The sequence below is a fragment of the Varroa destructor genome, unplaced genomic scaffold (assembly GCF_002443255.2).
Source record: "Varroa destructor unplaced genomic scaffold, Vdes_3.0 BEIS01000001.1, whole genome shotgun sequence".
NCBI lineage: Eukaryota > Metazoa > Arthropoda > Arachnida > Mesostigmata > Varroidae > Varroa > Varroa destructor.
The window spans coordinates 28,312,638-28,335,255 of NW_019211454.1; the positions used below are offsets into that span (position 1 = coordinate 28,312,638).

The 22,618-nt window shown below is 39.8% G+C and overlaps 5 non-coding genes across 5 annotated transcripts; all 5 read right to left on the minus strand.

Moving 5' to 3' along the window:
• Nucleotides 1-827: 827 nt before the first annotated feature.
• Nucleotides 828-900, minus strand: TRNAK-CUU (transfer RNA lysine (anticodon CUU)). The gene has a single exon. It is a non-coding gene; the product is annotated as a tRNA-Lys (tRNA).
• Nucleotides 901-1,996: 1,096 nt separating this feature from the next.
• TRNAK-CUU (transfer RNA lysine (anticodon CUU)) lies at nucleotides 1,997-2,069 on the minus strand. The gene has a single exon. It is a non-coding gene; the product is annotated as a tRNA-Lys (tRNA).
• A 1,696-nt stretch (nucleotides 2,070-3,765) lies between these two features.
• On the minus strand, nucleotides 3,766-3,838 carry TRNAK-CUU (transfer RNA lysine (anticodon CUU)). The gene has a single exon. It is a non-coding gene; the product is annotated as a tRNA-Lys (tRNA).
• A 509-nt stretch (nucleotides 3,839-4,347) lies between these two features.
• Nucleotides 4,348-4,420, minus strand: TRNAK-CUU (transfer RNA lysine (anticodon CUU)). The gene has a single exon. It is a non-coding gene; the product is annotated as a tRNA-Lys (tRNA).
• Nucleotides 4,421-4,629: 209 nt separating this feature from the next.
• TRNAK-CUU (transfer RNA lysine (anticodon CUU)) lies at nucleotides 4,630-4,702 on the minus strand. The gene has a single exon. It is a non-coding gene; the product is annotated as a tRNA-Lys (tRNA).
• Nucleotides 4,703-22,618: the final 17,916 nt, after the last annotated feature.

Below are 22,618 nucleotides of genomic sequence, written 5' to 3' on the forward strand. Positions count from 1 at the left end.
TATCCGTAACACTATCGGTCGGAATACAGTGCTTTAATACGATCTATGCAGTATTACGGGCGATAATAAGAGCAGCATAATCAACCCTATACACGCATAGACATGAACTCAGCCAAAACTACCCTAAGCTTTAACAAGCAAAGCTTACAAAAACACAACTAAAGCAAGAATTATAATATTAAGCTACTTATATGTGATCTTTCTATGAACAGATGCATTTTACATAGAGTTTATAGCAAAAACACTGCAATTAATTGCATTCGCTCGTATAGCGAATGCTTAATATAAGCTTTTTTTCTTCGTTTTGAAACGCATGGCATATATAATACGTGGTTGAAGCTGGACGTCCTGAGTAAAACAGCCCCGCATAAGCTACTAGTAAAGAAATTGGCCCATTTATTGAGCGACTCGATGGCAATGAATCATAGGATGTCTTTAATATCTTGTTGCGATTCTACATGTATTTCATGAGGATGTTTATGCAAAAATAGGCTCATGTTGATTTTAAAATCGCCCGATTTCAGTCCTTGGAAGAAAAAAAAGTGGCTGTTCTTGTTCACGCCGTAGATACGTTTGTTGTATGAAAAAACTAGCTTTACATTAAAAGTGCCTGATGTCTTTCTTCCAGAAAAGCACATGGGGTGTATTCTGCGAACCACTTGACGTCCAGTGTTTCATGAACATCTTTCCAGATATACATTGTAGCGCCCACAAGATAGAGAGGTCCGCATATTTGCTACTGTCATTTGGCCCAGCAGATGACTTATGCAGGTCTATTATTAATCGTTCATTTTACTGTTCGAGGCATTTGTCTGTTAAAACTATTACGCCCAACGTGGGGCTCGAACCCACGACCCTGAGATTAAGAGTCTCATGCTCTACCGACTGAGCTAGCCGGGCCACAACTTATTGGCTCTTCTTGATTAACACCTTCCCAAGGTTACATATACTCGGTATAAAATCTCTTGCGCCCACAAAATACGGTGGTAGATATCCATTCGTAGCATTACATTTGTTACTGACATATAGCCCAACAGATGACATGCGGTGGACTCTTAATGCAACAAAAATCGTCGTACATGTTTTAGTCTTCGTGACTCTTGTCGGTTAAAGCTGTCGCACCCAACATCGGGCTCAAACCAATGACGCTGAAATTAACAGACTCATTATGTACCGACTGAGTTAGCCAACCCACAACTGATCGTCCGTTGCTTATTAAATTCTTTCAAATATTACATATACTGTGTGAGATCCATTACGCCCACAAGATACAGTGGCCGGTATCAATTCACAGCATTGCATTGTTACTGTCATTTAGCCCAGCAAACGACGTGTGCAGGCCTCGTAACACAACAAAAAATGTTGTAAATGTTTTTAGTGTTCGATGCTTTTGCCTGTTAAAACTGTTACGCCCAACGTGGGGCTCGAACCCACGACCTTGAGATTAAGGGTCATGCTCTACCGCCTGAGATAGCCGGGCCACAACTAATGGGCTTTTGTTTATTAAGACCTTCCCAGAGTTACATATATACACTGAATAAAATCTCTTGCGCCCAGAGGATATAGTGACCGGTATTAACTCGTAGTATTGTATTGTTACTGTCATTTAGCGCAGCAGACGACATGTGCAGGTCTCTTGACACAACAAAAATCGTTGTACATGTCTTTGGTGTTCTAGGCCTTTGTCTGTTTAAGCTGTTACGTCCACTGTGAGGCTCGAGCCAACGGCCCTGAGATTAAGAGGCTCATGCTCTACCGACTGAGACAGCCGGGCCACAACTTATGGCCTCTTGCTTATTAAGACCTTCCCAGGGTCATATATATGCTCTGAATAAAATCTCTTGTGCCCACAGGATATAGTGGCCGATATTAATCCGTAGTATTATATTGTTAGTGTCATTTAGCCCAGCAGACTACAATGTGCAGGTCTCTTGACACAACAAAAATCGTTGCACATGTCTTTGGTGTTCGAGGCTTTTGTCCTCTAAAAATGTTACGCCCAACGTGGGGCTCGAACCCACGACCCTGAGATTAAGAGTCTCATGCTCTACCGACTGAGCTAGCCGGGCCACAACTAATGCTCCCTTGTTTATTGAGACGTTCCCAGGGTTACATATACTCTTAATAAAACCTCATGCGCCCAGAAGATATAGTGGCCGATATTAATTCATAGTATTGTTACTGTCATTCAGCGTAGCAGACGACATGTGCAGGCGTCTAAGCACAACAAAAATCGTTGTAAATGTCTTTGGTGTTCGAGGCTTTTGTCTGTTAAAACTGTTACGCCCAATGAGGAGCTCGAATCTACAAACCTGAGATTAACAGTCTCATGCTCTACCGACGAGCTAGCCGGGCCACAGCTAATGGCCGCTTGCTTATTAAGACCTTCCCAGAGTTACATATACTCTGAACAAAATCTCTTGCGCCCAGAGGATATACTTTTATTATAATTAACTTATTTTTTTTAATTATTATTACTTAAAATTATAATTATAAAAATTAACGGCCATTAATTTGTAGTATTGTTGCTGTCATTTAGCGCAGCAGACGACATGTGCAGGTCTCTTGACACAACAAAAGTCGCTGTACACGTCTTTCGTGTTCGAGGCTTTTGTCTATTGAAACTGTTACGCCCACCGTGAGGCTCGAGTCCACGACCCTGAGGTTAATAGTGCCATGCTCTACCGACTGAGCTACCCGAGCCGCATGTTTTAAGTACCTTCCCAGGGTTACATATACGCTGTATAAGATCTCTTGCGCCCACATGATATGGTCGGCGATATTAATCCGTAGTATCGTATTGCTGCTGTCATTTAGCTTAGCAGACGACATGTGCAGGTCTCTTGACACAACAAAAATCGTTGTTTTTACTGTTCGAGACTTTTTTCTGTTAGAGCTCTTACGCCCAACGTGGGGTTCGAGCCCACGACCCGGAGATCAGAGGTGTCAGCTCTATCGACTGGGCTTGCCGGGCCATAACAGATCACACGTTGTTAATGAATATCTTTCTAATGTTACGCATACTCTATGTGAAATCTATGGTGTCCACAGGATACAGTGCACGGCATCAATACGTAGTATTGCATTTGTTACTCTAATTTAGCCCAGCAGATGACATGTGCAGGTCCCTTAATACGACAAGACTTGCTGTACATGTTTTAAGTTTTCGAGGCTTTTATCTGCTAGAGCTGTTGCTCTCAATGTGAGACTCGGGCCCACGACCCGGAGATTAATGGTCTCATGCTCTGCTGACTGTGCTGGCCGAGCCACACCTGCTACTCCGTTGTTTATTAAAATCTTTCCAGTATTACATATACTCTGTGTGAAATCTATTGCGCCCACAATATACAGGGGCCAGTATCAGTCCGTGCATTTACAACTGACATTTTAGCCCAACAGGTGACATGTGCAGGTCTCTTAATGCAACAAAAATCGCGTGTGTGTTTCAGGCTTTTGTCTGTTTAAACTGTTACGCCGAAAGTGGGGCTCGACCCCAAGGCCCTGAAATTAAGAGTTTCATGCTGTACCGATTGAGCTATCCGGGCGACATCTAATGGCCTCTTGTTTATTAAGACCTTCTCAGGGTTACATATTTACTCTAAATAAGATCTCTTCCGCCTACAGGATACAGTGGTCGATATTAATCCGCAGTATGTATTGTTACTGTCATTTAGCCCAGCAGACTACATGTGCAAGTCTCTTGACACAACAAAAATCGTTGTACATGTCTTTGATGTTCGAGGATTTTGTCTGTTAAAACTGGTACGCCCAACGTGGGGCTCGAACCCACGACCCTGAGATTAAGAGTCTCATGCTCTACCGACTGAGCTAGCCGGGCCACAACTAATTGGCTCTTCTTGATTAAGACCCTCCGAAGGTTACATATACTCTGTATAAAACCTCTTCCGCCGACAAGATACGGTGGCAGATACCCATCCGGAGCATTACATTTGTTACTGACATATAGCCCAACAGATGACATGCGGTGGACTCTTAATGCAACAAAAATCGCCGTATATGTTTTAGTTTTCGTGGCTCTTGTCGGTTAAAGCTGTCGCGCCCAACGTCGGGCTCAAACTCACGACGCTGAAATTAACAGACTCATTGTGTACCGACTGAGTTAGCTTGTCCATAACTAATCGTCCGTTGCTTATCAAAATCTTTCTACTATTACATATACTGTGTGAAATCCATTAGGTCCACAAGATACAGTGGCCGGTATCAATTCGTAGCATTGCATTGTTACTGTCATTTAGCCCAGCAAACGACGTGTGCAGGCCTCGTAACACAACAAAATTTATTGTAAATGTTTTTCATGTTCGACGCTTTTGTCTGTTAAAACTGTTACGCCCAACGTGGGGCTCGAACCCACGACCCTGAGATTAAGAGTCTCATGCTCTACCGACTGAGCTAGCCGGGCCACATTTTGCAATCTCTTGTACGTTAAAATCTTTCCAATGTTACATATATCCTGAATGAAATCTATTGAGCCCAGAAGATAAAGCGACTGGTATCAGTCCGTAGTATCGCATTTGTTACTGTCATTTCGCCCAGCAGATGGCATGCAGATCTTTTAATGCAGCAAAAATAGAAAATAGTACTCGAGGCTTTTGTTTGTTAAAACTCTTACGCCCAACGTGGGGCTCGAACCCACGACCCTGAGATTAAGAGTCTCATGCCCTACTGACTGAGCTACCCGTGCTACAGCATACGCGGTAAGTTCTCGCAGAGCTTTAGACGGTTTATATATGTTTATATATGTTAGTTTTATGCACAAGAATTTTTGAAAGATCTATCGGTTATGTACATAGTGGTGGTATTGTAACAGAACTTTATTTTTTATTGCAAAATTATTAATTGATAGCAACTGTTCTATGTATTTTTTGTGATACTTCTGTATGTGTCCCGTATGCTTAGTGTAAAAATAACAAGAACAAACCTATTATAAGGACGAAATATTAAAAGGAGCGAAAACTAAGCTCGTCCGCGATTTTAACCCACGACCTCTCTCACCCTAGGCGAAAATCATACGTCTATACCAAGAAGCCGACATATTTCCTTTGATACATCCTGTGAAAATAGATATCGAAGTCTAACTATTCAAGTTTTCTATTGAATAAAATATTTTAAGTGCGCTGTTCAAATCGATATACGCAAAACCAGAACAAGCTGTTCTCCATAGAAAGGTAGTTAGATGTGGCTGTAATGTAATACAGTCTATCTGAAGGACCGCTGCCTAAATTCTTTAACTGTGACATAATTTAGTTGATCATCTTGCCGGCACTTACACGGCATTTTTATATTAGTTGATTCTCAACATTGGTAATTGTTAGGTATTGTCTCAGATACCTATTTTGGAGTCTTTGTAAAAGCTCAGACCTTTTTTTACGCAATGACGATTAAACATAAATGCACTATCTCAATTTTGTTACGGTACCTATCTCAAAAATTTTACTCCAGTCATGAAAAACCTCGAAACGTTGGACAATAGAAGGTTGAGTATATTGTCGATAACTATCAAATCCGTGACAAGACAGCAAATACCACGTTGAAAAGCAGGCTTTGATGCGGACCATTCTCAATGAATTGGGCAAATTATTCATTGAGGAATAGAAACTTGATTCGACCCACATGCACGGTGTAGACCGTTCGCATGTACGGAAGTTTGTCCTGTACATTTTTTGATTATAGGCCAAAGGCTACAGAATCAACACACATTGCAAAATGTCTTTACGTATGATCGTGGCAAATTACGCCAAAATCACTTTCAAATTCATTGTATTATATGCAGTATTTAAATTACATCACGCTAGATTGTGTTTACATTAGAAGATAGTATACTGCACCACTAAAGCGTGAATTGTAAGTCATGCCACATTTTAGTAATCCCACGGGCAATTTATGGTCGTATCATAAGGGTTTGTGCGAGGTACTAGTTGATAATCAGCGTGAGCTGAAGTCAGATCCCTTGAACGACCAAATCATTTGATCGGAATACTGTATTTTGAAATATGTGATGGTGTTTGTCATCACACATAGACACGGACCGTTTCCGACGCATACGTTTCCTGCGTTACTACACCATCCTCAACTCAAATTTGTTTGCACCACGATTAACGTTTACCTTTGTTGTAGACGGACTAGACATATACCTGCCTTTATTGCGCAGCCTATGTTTGCCAACATTACACAACGTCGTCATCTTTATCCCAATATAATGCTGAACATACGTCGAAACCGTAGGCCGAAAACACGGAACAAACTTGAGAAGCAGAAAAGTGTTAGTAAACACCGATGAGCGACCTGAAATTTTATAGTAACATATAAGTCATATTAAAGACTGGCGTCGTGGCCTTTATACGGCTAGTAAACATCATCAAATTTTATTTGTTATTCAACTCGAGCAGTAGACATCCTAGCAAACTAATTTCGAAGTGTACGTATATTACAGCCTCTACGGTTCTTACTACTAGACAAATGATAATCATCAAGGTCAAAAACATCGGCTCGACGAGTGCATACACGTCGGTATCTGCCTAGACGTCTTTTGGTTGCATGAGTAAGCCCAGGGAACTTTTTATACCGTACCCGTAAGTTATCACTATTATATTAGTGTTTGCTTATTCTTTTTTTGCTGTGCCGTTATTAGTTTTGGATAACGATAGTAATAGAGATAATTACAAGAGAGCCGTTTGCTTTAGTACGCATCGGTAACACAAATACGATAGGCTGACGCGCATATTCCTTTGTATTTATCAAACATTGCTTAACAAGACGCTTATGATGCTCCTAACCGGACGGCAACTGTCGAGTGAGTAGCTGCTATAGACAATACTACGTTTGAAATAATAGCTCTTGTCAAGCTCTCAGAGACGGCCATGTCTCTTCATGGGGAGCTCAAATGCACGCAATGATTACATTGGTATGTCTTTTTTTGCCTAGGCCGTTTTTTTGTGTGCAATAGCCAACTGCTATGTTGTACAAATGATGATTAAGAAACGCAAGAGGTCTTTTAAGGGTGCTGTGTAAAGCATGTCTTCTATTTTTTTTCGCCAATCGGTGCCGATTGAATGAAAGAATTGACACAACGAAATATTTTTTTGTATCTATGATTAAAGCGTTTCGGGATAGAAAACACTAGCAGCGTTATTATACAATATCGCTTAGCAGATTCATATCAGACTTTGAGCCCCACGTCGGGCCCATCAATTAAGCTAAGTAAGCACCTGGAACGCAACAGGTGACAAAATAATCGTTGAATGAACGTCAATTTGATTCTACCCCACAGTTCCTGTCGAGGCACAGCTCCACTGCAAGAAAAGGTAATCCGAAGGCCGCAGTCGTGTTCATCAATACGTTATCGATTACTTCTTTGCTATTGTCATAGATGCGATTGTGTTTTCAGAAGTAACACGACTGGCTAACATCGACTTGACCATTTTGAAGACAATGTGAGATACGGGATCCTTAAGCACCGATGATATCACCGTAGACACTTAACCACTATAACGTGTACTAAAGCGAAAGAAACATCGATCAGCAAGACGCTTCTTGTTTCAAGGCTGCCATTCTTTTTTCGTACAAGAGGTCGGTTAAAAAACGAGGTTGAGGAATTGTTATCTGCTTCCAGCTATGTATCTAGTTAATTTCCTTTGAAAGATTCAGTGCTCGCTCATATTACTTGTCAAACTGCTATGACCGAATCTGGCGGATTTTGAAGTCTTTTTAAATTACGAGCCGTTAGCAGACGACCATATGTTTCACCTTTCTCATTCTTGGACCTAAAGCATAAAAACGCATTGCTGGAGTGAGGAGAGCTCATACGAAAGTTGAGTTTGGCGCTTGAAGGCTTTGTCGATCAACACTGGTATTTTGCGTATAACGTGTTATAGAATCGTAACTCAAATACTGAAAATGCGGAAAACGATTGAAAAATGGGTTTCTCGAAAGTTAAATTCAGCTCACGTGGGAGTGCGCGTGATGTATTCCACGTGTGATCTACTTGGAGTGTGGGATCGCTATAGACGAAACATGGTTTAACTTCTACAGCGAGCCGGAAAAGGACGAGGCGAGAGACTGGCATCGCCGGGAGGAGAGTCCGATTTGGTGGCAATATTGAGTAAGTTTGCAATAAAGTGATGAACATCATACAGCATTTGCTAATCGAAGATATCCACCGAAAATGAAACAATGAATGCAGCGCATTACCATAATTTTTTTTGAGATATTCACGACCGTTGCATGATTGCTTGAGGACAACGTTAAATCCCATTGCCATGTCTCAATTACTTCCTGAACTGCGCAAAGGAATATCCAACGTTGATTTCAACCCGCTTATTTCCCCGGACTACGGAACCTCCTATGTCCTGAAAAAGGAAATTGGTAAGCAAGCACGTCGAGACGCCATAGATAAAGAAATGACATGAGTGCAAACGGTGGGTATAACTCTCCAGAGGCTGCTAGAACGCTGGAATGAATGAGCACTTTTTAAAAATCACCGTTTAGTCCAACTATTTAAGAAGTTGTTCGATTTTAATGTCAGCCGATTCCGTTTACAACATTAACTGTTATAGCCTAAACCGTAAATATATGTCTAATCGGCCCCTAACAATACAGTATAGCGAAGAGTTGAAGCTTATTTTCTACGCATTACTTGTCGAACAGTAGGACCAGCTAAGGAGCCAGTGGCTTCTGATAGAAAGTAAGTTTTAATTTGTGTAATATAGGTGGACGTCATAGAATGGATCGGATTTCTTAGCCAGCGCTTTATCCACGAGTTTACCCTTATTCATCCAGATATCAACTTTAACAATGGGATATTACATGTAAATCCATGATATCGAGAATGAAAATAGTTTGACCAGAATCTGATTAAATATGGTTAGTTGTATAATATGAATTAGTGCCATTGTTTCTGAGGGAAGCTTTAACAAGAATTATGGGAGGTATTTAGCCACGGCGACCTCGCTCGTTTCACAATAAAAACAAAAAAAAAAAAAGTGACGAGTATGACGAGTTATTCGCAAAGGCTAAACCACTTACCATACAAAGAAATCATGTGCCGAATTACACATAAAACACTCAGGTCTAGAAAGTTTGACCTAACGAAGGACCTTGGATATCGCAAAAGTGTGTTGTGAGTTTGGAACGTAAATATGTAAACCATTGGCAACAGATCGGACATGTAGATGCGTGTTGACTTGGCAAAGTAAAGTTGATTTCGAGAAAGATTTTGCTGTCGCTGTCGCTCTAATGCATTAGCTAGGCGTAGGTGTTGAAGAGCCTTCTCATAATGTTTTGCTAAAAGGAGTCAACTAATTCTAGGAACTTTTTTGAAATCAATTTACCTATAATTGTCTCGGTGCCTTCCTACTAGGTTTGCGCCTAGTGAGTGCTTGTAAACTTAGATAATTTACAAATCACATTTGCCGCTGGGATGTCGCTGTATTTCTGCAAAGCTAACTTTATAATCTTGGCCGCGTTTGAGTCAATATTACCGAAATATGAATCTAAGTTCAATATTTAAACTTATGTAATGTTTCGTATTGAGACTTCCGTTGATAAATAGTCAGTAACGTCCAAAAAGTTCGAGGCTGTCGGCTATATAATACACTAAGACATAAATCGATTCTAAAGTTCGTTAGGTATGGTTCACTAGGTAAGCCAGAGTTATAGCAGCGTGAGAACGCTACCTACTGTTTATATTAAAATTAAGGCGGCGCCATTTTAAGGTCGTCCCTGTATCGTAAAAACTAACCGGACCGTAAGTTACGTTAACTAGTGAAGTAAATAATGCACTGCTAATATTTGTCTGAAGGTCTACTGGTGACTTGTTCGAGGGATACACAGAAAGCATTTAAAACGTGAAATGCCTAAATTATTACTGATTTTAGGCATCGGACGCTTCAGCATTTTAATAGCATGAAGTTAGCACCGTTTTACGCTCCACATCGTTAATGCTAATTCATCTATTATGTATAATCTAAAAGTAGATAGACCTCGAATTCTAGATTCAAAGGGACCTCGAAACCACCGGGGAAGATGTTGAGGATTCCCACTAGAGAGTCGAGGCTGGATTGTGTTGGTGTGCGAGTGCAGTGCACTGTTTCGTGATATAGTTCTATGGGTTGTGCGTTGAATTCGTTTATAAAGTGAATAAACAAAACAAAGTTAATGAACAAACGTTGAAGGGCGTCTTGTCAGTACGACTTTCAGGTCTCCGCTTATCCTGCAACACATTAACATCAAGGCTGCTCTGCTGTTATCAGTCCAGCTGAGCTTAGCGACTTCAAAGAACTCTAGTAGGATAAAAGCCCAAAGAATACTTAACACCTCTAAATATAGAAGCGCCTCTTTGTTTTTGACCTTTGCTCCTGTTGTTTAGTCTACGCGGTCTAGTGTTACAGTGACGGCAATGCGCGGCAGAAGGTACGATGACAAACCCAACGTCAGCTGTAACTAGCTGATATATAATGCGTTATATGCTACCTGGCCGAATCGAAACTGGGTCTTTAATGGCAACAGTTTATTTTTGCAATGCCACACCTTTCACATGTATCACTTACTGCTAGCTGTCCAGAGTGCGAGTAAAAGAACGGCTTACCGCAGATCCGATTCCCTTCGTCCGAGGACGGTTACAGGGCTCATGGAAAAGATTGCGAGACAACAGAAGGAACAAGAATTGGCGAAAAAAACGTTTTGAAGCGAAACAGTTGCTATTGAACTACGATATGCAAGCCGAGAGCATAGGCAGTCGAAAAATGCTACTGCAAGTGCTAAGGAGGGAAAATTAGATTCAGGATTCGGAGATCAACGATGTCGCAGGATATCGGAAAATCGAGTAATATGAAAGAAAATTTATAGAAGCTTTACAAAGACAAACCTTAAAAGTCCGCTACATCCAAAGCGACGGACTAATAATAACAATAGGGTGGATTCTGAGAAATATGCCTTTCACACGATTGCTGTTGCAGTTCGGTGCAGGCCCAATACGCTGAGTTAATAACAACGCAGCGGTTATTGATCTAATATTACGGACCACAGTGTCGTTTAATGCAGTTCAATCTCTCATAGCAGCTTTTGCTGCCCCAAGACCTTTAGGACTCGGTGTTTTATGCAAATGGGCTCAATGCAAAATTTATATCTAGTTCCTTATTAATATAAACAGTTTATTGTTCTCTAGTTTACTGCAAAGTAAAACACTTGTTTTATTTTTTAGAAGAAAAAGCTAAATTTCCTGGACATCTAGGACTCGGTCAGGTTCATACAATGAGATATTTATAAGCTGACCACTTCGTTCTAGTATTAATAGTCCGTTCTTGTCGGTAGCTTCTGAAGGTATCGGACAGTGCCAACTGCCCCGTTGATTTATCTGCGTGCGTTTTCGCCCACTTAGTATTGCTTACCCGCTCGCTCAACCATACCTTTAAATCGCCGATCGCTGAAGCAGGCATCTTCTTTGTAGCAATAGAAATTTCAGATAACGATGATCTTCGGTTGCTGCTTATATTTACTAAAACGATTTATACAATGTTTTAGCTGTAGCTTTTAGTTCCTACATTTAATTGCACAGACTTGATGGGCATTTCTAATGCGAGCTACACGTCCAATTGGAAAATACATATTGAGCGGCCTACACCCTCTTCTCGGTTTTTACCGATTTACTGGGTATAAATGTCATACAGGAGGATGTTTGCGCACTCACACTGTTGATAAAGTGACTGCTACAGAATCTGCTAGAGTCAATCAACATGCCGTTGACTTTAACAGCGGCAAAATGGCTTTTCAAAAATGTTCAACTTTGTTATACATTTCGATATAAATTTACCTTGTGCTTAATCTAAGCCTCGCGCTAAAATCAAAAGCGGCTCAACGGAAAGTAAAAAGTTGTTAAATTGTTAAACATTATCAGAAAACCATCAGTCACATTTCCTATATAGTAATATTTACTCCTATGCTCTAGGGCGTAATTGCACCATTATACATAAATCTATAATGGTTATTGTATGTTTGTTTTTGTGTATCCGTAGATATAAATGCTAGTCGAAGAACTGCTGGAAACAGGTTTCCATTGTATGATTGCGTATGCATTGGTCAATAAAATTAGCTCGTACGTTTCCTTTTAAGTCCGGATCGATTACTGCGCTCACGTAGATTATACAACGAACCTCTCTTACGGCACAACCCATTGATGATTTTAACTATCGCGGCAAATCGACAGGTCCTTTCTCTAACATATGCTGTTTGCATAACTTCTTCTTATAACTGTAGCTGATATTTATGATCATATCGTGATCAATTTTATAATTTTAGATTAGATTTTACGATAGATTTAGGTTATGTCGGCATTTAGCCATTGTTATAATTCAGCTTAATTTTCAAAGAAATATGTGTGTGCATCCGTTCGGATGCACTTTCTATCAGCCAAATCTTATGAAGCCAACACGCTGTTATCGGAGTATACCTTAGCGGGCACCCTTCGATGTGCCACAGCAAACATTTCCAAACGGGAGAAACACTTAGGTCTGAAGGAAAAATCTGGACAAAGTCTACTGTGATTTCTTGGCCCTGTACGACAGTGGCAAGATTGAAGCAGCGGGCGAAGGTAAAGTGTGTTCAGACGAAATCGGGCCCGTACACCTGGAAAAGCTGTACTAATCTTAATTTTAAATAAAGTTGAAGAGTTATTACGCGCTGGGGGAAAGCAGGACTGATTCCTTTCCTAGTGCCAGTTGTGTGAGGCCGATGCTAGAAGGCATTAGCCCAAATTCACGCGAACCTATATTACCGCTAGTTTACTCGCGGCCGCTTGGGTTAGGGACATTTTAAGAACGAGTGTCAGTTTTAAAATACTTCTTTGTAAAATCACTTCACGACAAAATTTTTCATAGTCCTCTGTGTAAATACGCTTACACCGTGTAACTGGGAACCTCAGATATATGTTTTTTTTTTGGGAACCAGAAGGTAATGACATACTAATACTGTGAACGGTCTGGTTAATAGAGACCACAGTGCAGTATAGAAGGCTGCACCGTTATGTATACTTTGTGGCATAGTAGTAGAAATTCGAGTTATAAAAACTGAAACAACGTATAATACTTCCAGGAAGCACTTAAAATATAAAGAAAGCATATTATGGCTTCGCCAATTGTGTGAGTCTGGTCGGAGTAGAACGTAAAAGAACTTATTTCCCACGTATTACAGATACTGAGCAACTGGCGGTAAACACTCGCCTAATGTGTGATAATAATAATAATAATGATGATGATGTAAGTAGCCTTTCGCTGCCTACCCATGGACCCTACAGAGACAGCTTTGCGGACCTGAAGGTACCTGTCGTCGGAAAATGCAAATAGGTAAACAAAAAAACAATATTGGCTTCAATAAAAAACTGCCTGCACATTGCATTTACCTACGATTTCGATATAGTCTGTTTTAAACAAGAGATTGTGTGCCCACATAAAGGGACGTGTTTCCGGCGAAACTAAATATCAAACCATAGGCATCAATATAACGCATATTGGGAAAACTGAGTTGATCCCAGCAAGTGGAACTTGTATAACCATCGCTTACGCGAATCTACCCGGGTGCCTGGTGGTACATGAACTGTTCTAGCGCATCTCAAAAAGGCTATTGAAACTTATTTCATTTTGATATTAATGCCAGACATATGAGTAAACCCATACCGCTTTGTGTGTTTCAGGAGAAGTAGCGATGTACAACGCGTTACACTGGATGAGCTCAGTTTCTGCTGTTCTAAATTATAAATCCTTGAATATAGACCTTCAAAAATACGGTAAAGCAGCAGGCTCACTTAGTAGCTTAAGCCCTAAAAGTGAGTATTATTGCGGCACAGAAGACAGTGACGAAGACTGCTGGTAGTACGTTTCTTTTTCTTATAGGACGCTGTTGCTGCCAGTGCTGTGCTATGTACTTTTTATCTAAGAAGGTGGTTATTTGAGAATATATCGAGTAATAAAATCACGCAGAGTGATACTTGGAGAGCACTGTTTAGCAGAAGGACCTTTTCACCTCAGACAAATTGTTTTCTGAAGCTAAAAAATGCAGGATACGTCTCAACCTAATTTTTCTCAAGATATCGAAAGGTATCGGAAACCTCTTTCCGGCTTTCTTCAGCCGTCATCAACAGCGTTAACCATGGTGCTGTCACGTTCGAAATTTACTTCGTCGGTGACGAACCTAGTAAGTATGCTTTCACTTTCTGCCTAGCCTCAGTCCGCCGTTCTGCGTTATCAACAGCCCAAAACATGCCACAGAGTGCGCTTTTGTCCTATACGGCGGTATGTTTTTTTAAAATTTTGCTGCTCTCTCTTTTTAAAGACAGCAGGTTCCATACCTTGTATACAGTGCTATAGCTCTGAAGCTCTGCGAAACTCTTCGGAGCCCAGTTTCCAACAGCAAATAAGCTGCAAATAGGACCAATTCTGACGCTTCCACAATTCAAATTCAATCCGATGTATAATATGACTGTTAAACCATCAGCGTAAAATATCAGCCAAATGAAAGCGATGTACAAAACCACATTGCCGCCGATAGGGTCCTACTTCATTGACATGTTACCTAAAATGATAGTTATGAAGATAACAATTAACCATATTTATCTATTAGAGTAACAAATGCAAAGGAATACGAGTGTTCTTTTGATATCGGGTAAAAAAAAAACACGTATAATAACTATAATTTTCATAATATTTTTTTTTTCGGATTTTCATAACATTGTTCCGAAATTGCTCGATTATTGGCATTTATGGAAGCAAACTATAGCGGTCGTCTAACAATTCACTGTTTCTTTATTTCGACTTCTGAAGAAATCAACTTCAATAGCATTTCGGTACAGACTTCAACTCAGCACTGGTTGTTTCCTCACGTTATCCGCTATAATCCGCGCGCTTTTCCATCATCGAACAATTGATATCTGTTTAGATTTCAATTTTGAAGATGCAAAGAAAATTCACTCAAATAATCTCTGCTGCTAAGGGCTAAGATTTCAGCAACATTACTCATCTGTTTATAAATCAGGAACTCGATAGGCCCCCAAAAAGGGCTTCTCATTACAAAGAATAATTTCGTCTTTGCCATATCGCCAATATAGATTTTCTTTAATCTGTCACCGGCTCGTTCCGAAAAGTAACTTAGCAATACTACAGTTTAAATAGGCAATGATTGGGATACACCTTCGACAGAGAGTCACTGGCAGTAGTTTCCAGGCTGTCCATTTTGAGTGTCCTTGACTTTTTGTGCCAGACGCAATAAAAGAGAAACGATTACCAGCACCGGAACAATTCGGCCCATTTTCTTTGAGTTGTTCATGTATCCAGTAGTTGTTCGAGATATCTAGGCGTCTTGACCACTGTTTCCGGTTTCATTGTAAATCGTCTTACGGTGTGCTCCGCTGAACCTTCTATCGTTGTTAAAATTGAACCCGAGTTACAACGAAAGAGGGACTGCTAGACGATTGAGTTTGGATAACTAACAACTACGGCAGTCAGCAGTCGCTTCCATTTTCGGTGTCTGGGTTCAACGCGAATCCTATGACCACCGAAGCGAAGGACTTAAAGCTAATAGAACAGTACAAAGGGTAGAAGTGCAGGCCATTAAGCAAAAGAATACTCAAAGAAAGCAGAGAAGCAGTTCGTCATCAAATTGGCAAATCCACTCAATAGAGAAAGCGACAGCAACCGCAACGACGCAATGACGAACGAAAGCAAGAACGCTAACGAGTGAACAGAGCGTTAAAAGAGCGGGCCCAAAGGCAAACGCCCATGCCAAAAACGCAACTATATAGAGATGGCGAAGATGTTCCCTCAGGAAAAGACATCGTGGTCCATTTGTTAACGGCCTGATTACAGAAAATCACCGATGTCGTTGATTTAGGGTATGAGCCTTATCGTCGGTGTTGTATACGTTATTTCGATGAGACGACAGTGAACACTGCATATTCAGGTTCCAGTTTTTGCTTAGGGGTCACACGACCAGATGAATACTATTCAACGGACTATATAGTGTACGATATGCTTTGCAAAGAACAGAACAAAAAGGGAGCGAAGTCAAGCAGAAAACCTTCTTATTTAGACGCAGGGCAGTTCCAGTAGCTGTGTGCAAAAAAGTCATTGGTTCTTTCTCTAAGTGACAAACTGTTTAGAGGTTTGTGCATTGTTCAATGCTGCATTTTCCATCGGTACTTGCAAATAACTTATGTTACACGAAACTAGTCCTTTTTTTCTGTCTTAGGCAGTCGCGTTTTTGACTTTAATTTTAACTGCTTAAATTTTATAATATTAGGACAAACATTATGATAAATTAGATTAAAATGACAAGAAAATGGTTAGATGGTAATTTTTTTTATTGCTACATGAAGAAAATAAGTGTTTTTTTTAATGCGTTTCTTCTATTGGTTGCGGATGAAGTTGACCACGGTCTTAGGGGGAAAGCCGTCTCAATAAGTAGTTTGATACACATGGGACATGACAGGTACGGCAATAATCGTATCACATTCTTGCGTTTCGGACCCTTTTCAACCACAAAACAGCTACTTTTGTCCAGTTAATATTTTAGTTCCTATTCCAATTTTCTCAAGACAATATATCATATCTTATATATATATATATATATATATACCATACATGCTTATGATGATACTTAATCCTTAGTTGTCTGCTATCAGAGTCGCAAAATGCTTAGATATCATGATTTTTGTGTTAACTACTATTGCAGGTCATAATTGAACATAGGTTTATATACATAAGTACGGTTTCGGCGCATTCAGCAAACAACTTCGTGTAGATGTTCGTTTTTTGCGAAATGTAAAATACCACGTACTTGGGTCATCTGGTCAGGCGGTGCTGGAAGCGTTAATCGCCTATAGTAATAGTTTCGCAAACTAAAAGGACAGGTTATAAACAAGCTGATGATTCCGGCTCCCTTAATCCATATGCTTTTTACGTCCCTCGTCCTTTACGTATTGGAACAATTCCATCCACTGAGGGGATCTAACTTGTCGAAGCTCTACCTATTTGCCATCGGATATGGACGCGTTTAGCAAGGGGCGACTGAGGTGTGCTTGTTCCGTCAAGCGTTTTGCCCTAACCGAAGTTGCTTATCAGAAGCTCTGGCCGTAATGCATGCGAAAAACGTGCGACCTGTAGATTGACACATATACCGTAAATTTCTCCCATCGTGTTATCTCGAAAGTAGCCGAAGCAGAACGGGCGATATTATCTGCTAATATTCTGACACTGAAAACGGTCGGCTGAGTAGGTAAACGTTCGAGGAGAGGTCTGTATCATACCGGTTTGTTAAACAGTTGCTTGGCCGTTACGTTGATCGAGTGTTGGTGGATACACGCTAGTAGGACAATAGGTGCTCCCGGAAAAAGGTGAAACCTAGACGTAGGTGCAAGGTAAAGAATGGTCGAATAAGAAGAGAAAAGGTAAAATCGTCAAGATAAGTTTGTTGTCGATGCGAACATTTCGGTCTGGATTTGCAATCTTCGTTGCTGTGCATCGCCCTACGGGGGCAACGACTAGCTATCGTCCAATTAGCGATACTGTTGGTTACCTCATGTTAGCAGCATCGTCTTATTTTCTGGTCCCAGACGCCGATTTTGTTAACAAAGCTTTGCTTCTATATGCCAACCAGATGCGGTCAAATGGGCACATATACAAATATTAGTCGATGATGTAACACTTCTTAGTTACACTGATGACCATGATGGAGGGATAAGAATTGCTGACAATATATCTACCTTTTCGTGCAAAATTAAACATTTTTTTTGGACGAAAAATGCTTTAGGTTCCTATTTTTAGCGCATTAAATATCTATGGCATTGCGCAACCGCTATGTTGCCTTAATATTCATTAGCATTTATACGTTCGTAAAGGTTATGACATCTCAGTACAAATCCAACAGGGCTGTACAGGGTTTTAGGTTTACTAAATATAAAAAACGGTTAGTCATATGCCTTCTACAGACCACTTTAACTAATATGTTAGCAAAGTATTTAAATTTATTTAAATTATATAAATTCTTCTGTTTTGGTCGCAATACTGCTTTTGCTGCCTACTGAAATTGACGTCACGTACATGCATATATCTGTCTATAGAAAAGGATTATTTTTGCGGGATGACTTTCTCATCATTGAATATGTTTACAAGCCCCTTATGCAATTGTTCTACAATCAGCGTCTTCTTTTGTCTTAAACCCAGTCTGTCTTTTCGGTAGACGTTTTACAAGGCAGACCAGTTTGTAGATTAGTGTTCATAGGATGCTAGTCATGAGACGTAGTAAGTTCATCAATGCCGATGGCTCATTCGCCCTGAAGCCCTTTTCTCGGTAAATTCGTGGCAAATACATGGCCCGATCAACATTCACCCTGAATAATTGTACAAAGGGCACTCATTTGATCCAGTCTGATTCCACCGATTAAATTGACATTAGCACTGTTATTGTAAGGGGTTTTGTTCTTAAAGCGATCCGTATGTCCTCTGCTCCGTTATCGAGGATCTTAGATTGACTCCATTCCGTGCATTCATTCAGAAACACTTGCAATGGCCGCTTCTTTTGTTTTTGGCTATAATTACGTATGCAGTTGCAGATACGTTATCGCCGAGTACTTGTAATGATAGAAGACCAATCAGTCGGTCGAGGCATGCAGCAGAAATTTACTTATATGCTCTAATACAAGACTGAGCAATTCTTAAGCATAATTTTCACTATTTTTAGTTTAGCTCAACCATTATCATCAGTAAAATATTTAGTTATAGTATTTAGGTTATACAGAAAAATTTTAGGAAATACAGAGTCCCAAATTGTCTATGACCTGCACAACCGTTTTAATGTCTGGTTATTTGCGCCGACTAAGGAGATGCCACACAGGCTTAAAGGTAGTTCTATTGAGGGAAACGTTGCACGTTGGTGATACTAATTTCAAAGACCTTAATTGCCTCTCTTCATGCTTTAAAGACTTCAGCTAAATTGGTGGCCATAGCTCACACCAATGCAGGAATTTAAGTATGAGTGGTCTTTTATAACGGCGTTTGACAAGGTGTTATTCCTGTGGGACCTCTGATCAGCAAGGCACAGAATAGTTTAATCTCGAATCCATCTCACGGTGTCGTTTCGAAGATAGGCTTCTAAGTTACGGTCTTACCTATATGCAGGGGCATTTATACCCACATAGTTGTTCCTGGTTTACTCTCTCGAACAGTCGTGATAAGTAAACATATGTTCATAAAAAAACCCTGTTACTTATATCTCGATATAATAATCTCGGTATACTTATATACAGATATCTCTCAAGCTATCATGTCCTCCACATCACACCCAGTTAAGTGATTTCGGTAGCTATTATAAACTTTTCGAAAAGTAAGCATGTAATATTTGTCTTACCTGCTAGCCCAAAAGTTGTGGACCGTTTTTTTCTGTACCTTTAGAGGGCATTTAAGCTGCTTATTACGATCCATTGTGACTCTACTAGATTACTACGTTAGCGTCTTATTACAAGTAAGACTAGATTCAAGTGAAGCTCACCAAGGTTTCTGCGCGATGACCTTTTCTATGGTCCTCGATAAGAATTTAGAGTAGGCCCAGATGTGGAAACTTTATTTCCATATCAAAAAAGGACCTGGACGTCGTAATTTTCCGATCGGTTGAAATCAGCAGTAATTTTCTAACTAAAAAGTATCAGCCTATACTTTATAGTTTCGAACATTCATTGGTGAAGGGAAAGAACAAATCTGCGTCTCTGAAAGAAAGCTCAGATTCCCCAAGACGCAAATTTTCACGCAGGCTTCTTGATGATGTTTTTCCGACTCTTTGGCGTCGATGGAACTCACTAAAAACAGCTGGAATTTTCTGACCATGGAAGAAATCGAAAGCATTTTTGGCAGCTAGAGTCCGAATCCCGATAGAACATAGTATCGTTACTACCAATGCTGATTCGTCATTTAATGTTACAATGGTAAACCATTTTTCCATGGTAAACCATGGACTGTAGCCATCGAATTAAAGGTACGTTAGGCACTTAATTTCACCAGTGATAAAATAATATTCACTGAAACTTATTATTTCTCCTTTGTCTGTGGTTATAGCAGAACGCTAGATCCAAGTTATCGTTTTTTTTTTATTAGAGAGTCGTTAAAGCTCCTGTACGTTTCCTGCAGCAGTTATCTTTTTATCACTTACCTTGTAACCATTAGTTAGTTAACCTTTCAGCGTTACCCTTTAGCTCGTTATGTTTATTTTATATCTTCACGACGAAATTGGTCGTAGCATCCAATGCATGTTCTTAAGTCTTGAACAGCTCTAAAACCCATGTAAGTAAAGAAGATGAAAATATATCAATTTTTTTGCTTTCTTTTTTTCCCAAGAGAATGACATTGTGCGACTCCATGGTAAGCTGAAAAACGAATCGTTAACATTGGAGCCTAATGGGGTTTTTTGACGCCTTAGCATATGACTAGTTTTCATGAAGTATTTGTTGTTTTACGATACCTTTCCTCTTAAGGAGAACCTAGCCATGTACAATCGCATAAGTCGTTTGTATTCCAAACGCAATCATATAGATTGCTATAATATACAAGAATCTATTGGATTTTTTAGAAGTGCTAGAAAATCACTATTATCAAAACTTGCTAGCTTGTTGCTCAACGTATTGTGTTTGGCTTTCTGTTGGGTGATACGGCCATTTACTACGATTTGCGGAGCACATACTGATGTCAGCCACCAAAATACCTGTGTGTCTACTGTTTTAAGCTAAGTAACGAATCGTCTTCGAAGACACTGGCCAAAATCTAATGGTATATTTTCGATATATTAATAAATACATATTTAGACTGTACTCTGTGTACGTGAAAAAACGAAATCGATAGAGAGTTATCTTAGAAGACGTTAAGTTTTACATACAATGTCAGCAGCCTGTTGTGATTTTAATGAAAATTCAAATTTTTACAAAATAACTAAATGATTTTTTCCTTTTTGAATTGAATGAAAGGAGAATTTACACGATGAAGAAAGAGAAAAGTCGGAAGGCTTCCATTCGGTTGGGTACTTCAAAATCTAATTCACGGATGGAAAGCAGTAATTATTTGCATTACTATATATCTTCAATAATTAATGGAACCTGTTAGGAGACAAAATGTCCAATGAGTGACAAGTGGTCATTTGTAATCAAGTTCGTATAGGACCTAGAGGGGCCATTGGCCACCATAGAAGGATTTACGTTCTTACTTTTTTGCTAGATGTGCTTGTGCTACAAAAAATATAACTGACATAGCACTTAGTTACTTGTTGTAGTGAGGGTTCAATCTATTTGCACACTACAGACATCAACATAAATAATACAATAGAAGTAATGCGACGGTAGGCCAAATGATACCAGTTAATCAATCGGGCTATTTTGAAGGCTCTCCATTAATAGAATAATAAATATATATATATATATATATATATATATATATATATATATATATATATAAGCTATCATTTTTATGGTGTCGCAGAAAAGGGAGTCATTTATTTACACGTAGCATCGACACCTCCATGTACATCGACCGTTATTAAGGACCTTCTGGTATGATTGAATGTGGCTCTATTATGATTTACGCATGTTCAGAGATAACTAGTTAAATAAGTGTTTCTGTTGGGGAGCATAATATAGCTGGGCACTCCAATGATTCGTAAAGCGAAGGTACAAAATTAAATTTAGCGTGAGTAGCATTCGATGAAAACTAGTTCATGCAATATGTCCTACCATGGAACATCTGTTGCCCACAACACGAAATTATTTTTACCCTACTGTTCATAATTGTTACGGGTATATAGCCCTCGTCGGCATTGTGCTATTTTTAAAACCATTGAGCCCGAAGCAGCATCGGCAACTCATATGTCCTTACATGACGCAGTAAGCTCTCAAAATTGTAATCCCCGCAGAGTAGTTCTAGTTTGCTAGTAGCACGGGGCTCATGTTTTAGGCACCACTTGCCAGGTTAACCCCGACAACTCAAAGACATGGACAGCCACACCACTGTACTGTTGTTAATGCACAAAGACGTTAGATCTAGGTATTTCGTGACATTTATTGATTTGGTGCCATGTTTTTTATGGGTACGTCGATTTCTCTACTTCGATGTCAATTAGTTGCTTTGTGACAAGTTCGTTAATAATAGTAGTAAGCCACTGTAGCCAGCAGGTTGTTATTATGCTAAAAATTGCCTTAGTCGAAACGCCGACCTCATTTGCCCAACGCTGACCCCCGACGGCCTCCTTCGACTGACAGAATGTTGCTCGAAACGAGTGATTCTGTCTGAAGTAGTTGCGATCCCATAAATCAAATATTCTCCACCGCATTATATAATTCTGTATTGCCTCGAAGTTGCCAGCACTACCTTTTCGTCAAATTGAACATTAACAGTTAGTTTCTATCATCCAGCGACAGTTTATAAGATGGTAACCATTGTATGGCCTGTAATGTAAATATCTGTCTCAATTTGGTTAACAAAGCTCATGATCATACGATAAACTCTTATCTCTTTTCAATGCGCAACAAACAGGGATTGCTAGGTTTTTTTTCTATATCCTTCTCTCACGCCTTAATGGCCTC